The sequence below is a fragment of the Pavona decussata genome, unplaced genomic scaffold (assembly GCF_977016875.1).
Source record: "Pavona decussata unplaced genomic scaffold, jaPavDecu1.1 SCAFFOLD_91, whole genome shotgun sequence".
Taxonomy (NCBI): Eukaryota; Metazoa; Cnidaria; class Anthozoa; order Scleractinia; family Agariciidae; genus Pavona; species Pavona decussata.
Window position 1 is genome coordinate 547,162 of NW_028145508.1, and position 8,067 is coordinate 555,228.

At 43.5% G+C, this 8,067-nt stretch overlaps 1 pseudogene; it reads left to right on the forward strand.

The window, feature by feature from the left end:
* Positions 1 to 601: 601 nt before the first annotated feature.
* Positions 602 to 2,385, forward strand: LOC146474066 (uncharacterized; annotated as a pseudogene).
* The last annotated feature ends 5,682 nt before the right edge of the window (positions 2,386 to 8,067 follow it).

The window sequence follows — 8,067 nt, forward strand, 5'->3', positions numbered from 1 at the left end:
GTGCTAAGAAACCAAAACTGACTGAGGAATCACGCACAAAAAGAATTGAAGAACTTGCAGCAGATATTACAAGTCTTTCTGACAGGATGAGACTTCTCCAGAAACAGAGAACTAGAGATGAGCACTTGAAGCAGTATTTTAGGGCCTCTGCAGTTGAAGAAGAAATCTCAAAGATCCGCAAAGAAAAAGGGCAAAAAAAAGAAGAGGTCTCATTGATTCAAAAGAAACAAGCAAAGGCAAAATGGTACAAAGACAAGAAGTCCTCTTCTTCATCCCTCTCTTCTTCACATTCTTCAGATGAGTCACCTAGAGTCGAGCGTTTGTCTAAGTTCTGGGCCAAGTCTGCTGCCGTAAACAGTCCTTTAAATGACACCTATTCTTATCATGCCATATGTGCAGAACAAGAAGTTGTCTACTCAACAGCTAGGAGCACCTATTCTTGTCATGATGGCAATAACAGCAAGTCTGCTTTTTTGTAAAAGAGGACGCTCCGGCGAGGAGTGATAGCTACTTGCGTTATATTTAACATCTATCTTCTTCTTTATCCAACATTTCAAAGTATAAAGTTGAGAATGGTGTCTATGTTTCGTTAATTAATGATATGACATGGGAACAATTCATTGCTGCACGGAAAGAATACCGCTGGCGAAAGCATGGTCAGGACTGCTTACAGTGCCTTGGTCTCATTCAATTTGCCCGTTATGTTCATCAAGGTGGGATTGTTGAGTTAAAGCCATATTTTATGAGAAGTTTTCCACATATCAAGTACGTCAGTACAAAGGCAGCAAGGCTTCTTATGCAACTGCCGTTGATCATAATAGAAGTTGAACTTCAAGGCCCAGGATCCTAGAGACTGTATGCAACAGAGTTAAAGCCAGGGGTCGACGCCCAAAAACTTGTGTCTATTATGAGACAGTTTCTGCGGTCAATAAGAGCAAACAGTAAGGAGAAGCTACCATCTAGAGAGAAAATAGCTGCCTTGTGTAAACTAGCAAGTACAGAGGCTGATCGAATGTTGCTTAAAATGAGTGTTCAAAAACGGTACGGAGTCCAAAGTCTGAGTGCTAAACAAAGAAAAATTGATGATGCCCTTGAAAAAGCAAGTGAAATCAGGGACACTATTTTAGAGTTGGCAAATGTTAAAGAAAAGGCAGTTTTGCAGACACTTGGCTATGACTTCACATCTAGTGATTGAGAGGATGAGGAGAGCAACCTTGAAGAAATTGAAGGAGTTGAGTGGATTTCTTCGTCAGAAGATGAAGCAGAGTTTCCTTGTAATATTCCAGCCGGCAGTGAAGTTGATTGTGTTAATGTAGAACAGTGTGGTATAGCTGCATTGGGTGAAAGCCAGGTTTCTGTTACAACTTCAGAGAAACGCAAAACATCAAGGAGCGAAGGAGAATTGAATGCCAATTTGGGTTCCCAAGTGTTAGATCCCGATGACACAGACTTGCTCAAAAATGCAACGGTAAATCCAGCACCTTCAAGAGAAACGCTACTCTACATGCTGCGAGAAAACAACCTTAACTGGTTTACTTTTGCAAAGGAACTTGAAACCATGTTACCTGTTGAAAGCCAAGTAGTTCTGAATCAAATACTTATTGAGTTTGCTGATTACATCCCGTTTAGTGATCTTACTGAAAAGGAAGAACAATTAGTTGAAGTTAGTTGACAGGCCTATTTGGAGGACCAACGCAAGCAAGCACTCGACAATGAAATATTCGAGACTGAGTCTGAATCTGAAGATGGAGACTGGTGTCAGATTGATGACATTCTTTCAAATAAGGCGAAAGCACAGATACAGCAAGCACGGAGGAAAATCAAGAGGGCTGCTACTAGAGAAACATCCAAGAAGATAGCAAAGGAAGCCCTACTGCAACGAAAGATTCCAAAGAGGGTGTCCACATTTTTTACTAAGTATCCAGACATAGGTGAAAAAATGGAAGAGTTTGTTCGGGAACACGGGGTTGGTGCTGACCAATGGCGTAGGACAGGCGTTTTACTTTTACAAGCAACAAAAACACTCAAGGGCCTAAAGTGACATACAAGAGATTACAGGAACATCTACAGAAGGAGTACAACACATCAATATCGTATGGTACTGTTGTACAACTGTGCTCGGTGAGAAACAGGAGAAGAATTTCTGCTCAGCGTTATAAGGGTGTTGCAGCAATAACTTGCAGAAGAGCTCGTAAAGGTTTTGATGTCAAATTTAATCCTGATAGCCACTGGTCATACTGCTTTTACAAAGGCCTTGATACGCTTCAGTTCAAAGATGGCTTCGATAAAATGATTTTAAATAGAAACGATCAAGCAGGTTTTCGCTTGGACAGCACTTACACACATAAGAACCATAAAGCTGTTTGCTTGCAAATGTTTCAGTAGAGGTGGGCGTTGCGCTGCGATACCGTGTTTCTATTTTATTGTTATCCGTCTTACCGATCCTAGCATCGGATCCCTCGCCTCCCACGTGACTGATTCCCATCCACCCTCCCCAGTTCTAGAGTCTCACACGCAGGCTACTCCTAACGTTACAGGATTTCACCAGCTGTTAAATTTTACATTTTTTTAGTTTTACTTGCGCCTGCTGGATGGCAAGAGTTGTCACAAAGGCGTTCATACTTTGTAAAGGATAGACACATTAAAAGGTTAATTTCTCAAAAACTACTTTATGTACAACGTTCGATTTTTGGTAAAATTCTAAGGTTGCCGGGATCTTTCAACTAAAGGCTGGTGCACATGATACCAACTGTATCCCAGTGAAAATCGTACGTGAATTGCGACGACCGAATTTTTTTTCTTTATTTTATTGACATTGCGGTTTGTAAGAAAGTGTTTGCCTGACTTAATAAGGACTTGTGCTCTTCTATATATTTGCTAAATCCAGACGACTTTGGCTGTAATACGTGTGTCAAAATCCACAAAAGATACTGTCCAGCTGCCAAGTCCGCCGACAGGAAGTAGCGGGTAAACAGGTCCTTACGGAACGCATTAAATTGTAGCTTATCAACCAACAAATGTAAACAAAGATTCTTGAATTGATATAAATGGTGTCATCCAACTCGCGTTTACGCTTTTGTTATAAATGTTTCATCCAAATACTGTTGAGATGTCCAATGCGGGAAGGCTTATCCATCCCGCATGCATGAAATCTAACCAAACATCTGTCAATCGTTTTCGTAACTCAATAAATTTCTTTTTTTTTTCTTCTAAAGCATGCCCCCAATAAGTTCACATTACAAACGGGGAGACTTTGAAACGACCACGTCTTCTGACCAGTAAATATAAGACTTCTTTTCAGTTTTTCATTGAGAGCTGATTTATTCCAAGTTAATAGTGGGAGATGAAAGCTGAGGAGCTACAAGCAGCGCACTGGAGATGTAAGAAATACTAAAAGTGTAGCTACTTTCGGCAGTACGTTTTTAAATAGTTTATTAAATAAGGTTTTAAAGCATGGTTTTCTTTCGTTCAATAGTTCAAAAGATATGAATTTTCAAACTTTTGGTTACACCTTAATGACGATGTGACGCATAATTTCCTTGCGTGCAAGATAATAAAAAACTCGCTTGAATTTTTCAAATGAAAATGAACTTCAAATCAACATTCTTGTGCCGTCACACCAAGGAAATGATGATTAATCAACAATCATCACACAAGAAGGATTTTTTGTTACAACGTATTGTAATTTCCGCCCCAGACACCGCTTACATTTTTGGAGTTTTTTAGATATTATCTGCCCGCAAGTGTCGTATGATTGGACGATAATTGTTAGACAAGAGCATCCTCACAAATATAACCTATCATTGTAACTATTTCCCGCCAGTTTCAATCAACCTCAGCCACGTAAGTTCTTTCCGTTTTTACCACGTTTATGATCACGTTTTTGATCAATAAATACGTTTATTCTGTCAAGAGTGGCTTTGCTGGTTATACTGCCCTATCTCGGCTAAGACTAAACATCGGTCGAGGGAGCGGAACAGTAAAAACGGAGAACTTCGCCGCCGCACGTTTACGAAGTTGGTCGCTCGAAGACCTGGAGCATGGCAGTGCAGACATTGTTGGAGGTCAGTCACCCGAACAAGTACCGCTACCAGAGTCAGAGGACGCGTTTGGAATCGCGAGTTCAACAATGGCAGAGAACGATGACCCCGCTGAAGATGGACAAATCGCTCCAAAAGAGTTGAGAAGCCATCGCTCAAGGTAATACAGAATAGATTAGTAGAAACCGAAAATCCACTGGAAGACCTCTGGAAGAGATCCTTAGATCATATAAAGATTTTACAGACACCAGACCAGTCTGTGGAAGAAATTCGCAAGGCAATTACAGAAGCAAGATCCTTGTTCAATGCGTACAGGTTGACGCTTTTATCTGTACAAGAACGAGAAGCTGTTTCCAGCTTAAACTCGGGCCATATTTGACTGTGTGGTGCGTAAATCCTACAATCTTTTAACAGTGATAACCTCCAGCATCTCCAATTCCCCCAAATAGATAGCCTGCGAGCAAGCTCTCTTGGGGGTGGATCCTCTTTCCCCCTCCCGCCCCCCACCCCCAAGAGAGCTTGCTCGCAGGCTACCAAATAGATAGATACAGAGATATAGTGAGGCAATAAGTAACCACCAGATAAAATTACATTTCTTGCAGTCAGAATGAAATACAGGGGAAAACGACATTTGTCATACGAACGCTTTTTATAATCCCCGGGCTTTAATCCTTACGTTTTCACCTTTCGTTTACAGACAGAAACCATTTGTACGGTCCTAATATGTATGTGACGCTGGGTCAATGATGGATCGTAATTTTCGCCCTTATGTGACCTTAACGGGGACGTGGGGCCCGATAGGGTATGGTTTTCAGGGTGTTTTGTCTTGAACGGGGTATCTATTTCATCACTTTCTGTCTTAAACAGGGTATCCCTACATGACCTAATGAGCCGAGTACAAAAAAAGAGACCAAGAACAATAACTCGTGGCCCGAAGTCTTATCTCTCGGCCCATCGCGACCCCAAAAAGAAAAAAGAATTTGATAATGCTACGGAAATCTTAACTCGGTCCGCCTTACGGCCCGAGTAATTAGCTGCTAGCGTTAGTTCAGGCGAGTTCATTGAAGACCAAAACAATTGGAGGAAACTGCGGCTAGGCGTAAAGAATTCCTAGACAGCGTGTTGAAAGATGCTAATGACCAATTAAAGAGTTTATTGTTAGAGTCACAATCTACGAGAAGCTCCTCGAAAGGTTTGGTCAACGCTATGACATCCACGCGCATAAAGGCAAAAGCAAAGGCCGCCACTGCATTAAAATAGGCCGAATTGCAAAAACATAGAATTGAAATTGAATCGCGCTCAGCCCAGTTAATAAAAGAAGAAGAAGAACTCACTCTAGCTAGGCGTAAGAGAAATGAACAGGCCAGACTTGAAGCGATGCGCCTGGACGAAGAAGCGGCGATTGCGTTAGCAAAGGCTATGGTCATTGACAAAAACTTAAATCAGTTAGCTGGCTCTGTTCACAACAAACCACCTCACGCACTTGATTTACCGTCTGCAAGCCCTAAAGTTCGTGTTCGTGTTCATTATTATGTAGATTCGCAATTTCAAGAAGACCAATTTATCCCTCCCCGTGACGTTTTTAAGACAGAAGATTTAGATCAAAAATACCACCCAGAGCACAAGGCCGAGACAAGGGTCAAGTTTATAGAACCAGACTGCAAACCGGAAGTTCCCTTTCCCAGCAAACTTAACCCAAACACGCCGGCGTTTTCATCCGCGCTCATCCCAGTTCAAACCCCCATGGGTCCTTACATTGAATTCATGGCACGCAGGAAGCTAATATCGAAGAAGATAGAGAAATTTGACGACCGGCCAGAGAATTACCATACGTGGAAGGGGTCACTCGAGAACATGATCAAGGCAGCAAACTTAAGCCCCAGTGAACAGCTTTCCCTGATTATTGAGTACACCACAAACGAATCCCAACGCCTCGTACAAAGGCTCCGTAACGCTTTCATTGAGAACCCTGTGGAGGGATTAATGCAAGTTTGGTGCAAACTCGGGGAGAGGTTTGGTTCAAACGCAGTAGTCACGCAAGTTCACCTCGCAAATCTTAAATCGTCCCCAAAGATAGGATTCCGAGACAATAAACGACTTCAAGAGTTCGGGGATTTGTTGCTTGAGCTACAATGCGTGAAAAACGACGGGGGATTAAGAGGCAAGCTGACATGGCAAGCCCCAAGGCCACTGAGAAAGAAAAATCCACTAAATATGATCCCAGCAAGTGGTCTTTCCTTCACGAAAGTCCCCACCCCTTGAGAGTCTGTAGAGAATTAAGAAGTAAACCATACTGTGAGTGCATGGAGTTGCTAGCACAGCACCACATCTATTTCCGCTGTGTTTCTTCGTCTCGCCATAGCGCCAAAGACTGCACCTTCACTCCGGAATGCGGAATATGCCACAGCAATAGGCACGTGACAGCGCTTCATATCGATGAACCCAAGCAAGACACTCGGGTATTCAATAAGACGGAGAGGAAGCACGGCGAGGAGCAGGCGACAGGGACCTCTCAAGGAACAGAGCCTCCGATGTTAACTAACAGATGTACGGAAGTATGCGGTCCAAACTCAGGAGGAATTGGCCGATCCTGCGCGAAAATATGTTTGACTGACGTCTATGTCCAGAGCGCACCCAATGACAGGATCAGAACCTATGTAATCATAGATGACCAAAGCAACTCCACCCTAGCAAGAGTCAAACTCTTCGAGAAGCTAAACATCAAAGTTACAGCCACTACATACACGCTCAAGACCTATTCCGGAGTTAAACAGACCCAAGGTAGACGTACAGAAGGACTGGTTATAGAATCCCTGGACAAGCGCGTCAAGTATCAGCTACCAACGGTTACAGAGTGTGACGAGATTCCAAACAACCGCGAAGAAATTCCTACCCCAGAAATCGCACGAGTACACCCACACTTACGCCAGATAACGGATGAGATTCCAAGACTCGACAAGGAAGCGGAGATTCTGTTGCTTGTAGGACGAGATTTCCCTCCTCTACACAAGGTCCTCCAGTCACTCAACGAACCCAGAAGTGCACCTTGGGGTCAGCGGTTAGACCTGGGCTAGGGTAGTACTCGGAAATACATGCCTCGACGGCGCCCATAAACCGGATGTGATCTCCGTTTTCAAGACCCAAGTACTTCACAATGGCAGACCATCAGTATTCCTACCCTGTCCAAACCGCTTCCACCTTAAACACGGTACCACCCCAACAACATAGGAAGAACAAGAAGCAAAACCCCTTATTGACAGCCCGTTCGACGACGGCCTGGGTCGCACCGTATTCGTTCGTACGCATAACGATAAAAAGCCAGGAGGCTCTACTGAGGATAAAACATTTCTGAAGATTATGGAAAATGGTATGGTGAAAGGTAAAAATGGAATCTGGGAGGCAACCCTGCCTCAACGCCGTGATCTTAAGCATCTTCCTAGCAGCCGCGAGAACGCTATGAAACGCCTCAAGCCCACAACTTGTACCTTAAATAGGAAACCGGTCATGAAAGAGCAATACTTTGCCTTGATGCAGAAGATCTTTGACAACGACCACGCCGAAAAGGTTCCAGAAGAAGACATCAAACCAGGAAAACCGTTTATCACCCAAGAAAGCCGACAAAATCTGCGTCGTGTTCGACTCAACCGCTGAATGCGATGGTTTATCCCTAAACAAGCTGCTACTATCCGGTCCCGACATGACAAACAACCTACTCGGGGTGCTTTTACGTTTTCGTGAAAACCCAGTCGCGATGGTAGCAGACATCGAACAAATGTTCCACTCCTTTAAGGTCAAAGAAGAGCACAGAGACCTTCTACTTTTTCTGTGGTACAAGGACAATGATCCAAACGGCGAGATAACCGAGTACAATATGAAAGTCCATATATTCGGGAACACTTCGCCGCCAGCAGTCGCAAACCATGGCCTGCGAAAGACTGCTGAGGTCGGAGAAGCTGAATTCAGTTCAGACGCAAAGGCATTTGTACACAGCAATTTTTACGTAGATGATGGCCTCCATTCTGCCCCC